Consider the following 1,287-nt stretch of genomic DNA (forward strand, 5'->3'; position numbering starts at 1 on the left):
CACTCACTTTGTTTTGCCATAAAAGCTGATAAAGATACTACTGTGTCAATAGTATTTGTCCTATTCAGTTTTTGATAGACTGTGTAAGCCTTTAAGTGGGAATAGTGGGGAAAGTCTTACTTCTTACTGATGGGAAAACTTTATGATGTGGCTAATATTTTTGTGTGTATATGCAGAAGTTTTGTGTAGTCATCTTAGAGTTGTTTAAATACTGATGCTGAGACCAAGTACTAAAAATGGAATTTTTATTTGTCATCCTTGCACAGGGGCTATGCTAATTTTCTCTGTATCGTTCCAATTTTAGTATATGTGCTGCCAAAGCAAGCACAGAATGCCGTAGTATTTGTGTAGGATTGCAATGGCTCTCTGAAAAGACTGCACTGAAAATCTTCAATTTTTGATGAGATTAATAATATTACAAAGATGCATTTGGCTAAATGTTTCCAGATATTCTGTTCCAATATAGAAATCTATGTTTCATTCTGAAATGTGTTTTCAAAATATTTTTTCATTTTTTTGTGCACATAACATTTTGTTTTGTAAGTGGCAATTAAAGATGATTCAACCTGAATTTTCAGTTCACACTCCCTTAAGGCTATCAAGATTTCTTGTAAGTTGAATGGGAGTTGTATTTGACAGATGCCAGTAAGTGTCAAATACCAGCAGAGGAAACGCACTGGGTCCTGAGATTCTCACAAATTACTCTTTCAAAAAGCAAGGACATTTTATAGCTTGAACTGTTTTTATTTTGTTTTTGAAATTATATTTGCTGTCAACTACACGGAGAAAAAGCTTGTGTGTTCCCCAAGGCTGAGAACATGTTTGATTCAGCACATTGCAAAACAGCGAGTCCCCTAAACAGGCTTCATTCCTATATTGCAACCTGATGCATCTGGAATCACCTTTTCTTGTCTCTTAGAGTGGCCCTTAGGAAATTCAGGGACAAAGAACCTCGATAGAATGCATTTGGATCTCTGTTGCTTTTTGCATTAGAAATTAGCTCCTTGACTCTAATTTGGGAAATTGTGCCTTATGCTAACATTTGTGAAGTAGTAACAGGCTAACTAATTATCTTACAAGAAGACTAAAATCTTAAGCTATCCAAGTTCTCGTTACAAAGAATTTCAATGTAAAATTCTACTATTCTAGTACAGGAGAGCAATGGAAACCCTGTAAGTCATTAGGATTCAAGCTTTTAAAGATTCCTTTCTCACAGACCACATCTAATGCACAAGGCGTAAGCATGGCCTGATCTTTTATCTTCTCTTTCTTCTAGTGATCTTGCAT

General features: G+C 35.4%; 1 pseudogene; it reads right to left on the reverse strand.

Moving 5' to 3' along the window:
• Nucleotides 1-232: 232 nt before the first annotated feature.
• Nucleotides 233-328, reverse strand: LOC118759048 (U6 spliceosomal RNA; annotated as a pseudogene).
• Nucleotides 329-1,287: the final 959 nt, after the last annotated feature.

Source organism: Ochotona princeps, chromosome 7 (genome assembly GCF_030435755.1).
Source record: "Ochotona princeps isolate mOchPri1 chromosome 7, mOchPri1.hap1, whole genome shotgun sequence".
In the NCBI taxonomy this organism is placed as follows: Eukaryota; Metazoa; Chordata; class Mammalia; order Lagomorpha; family Ochotonidae; genus Ochotona; species Ochotona princeps.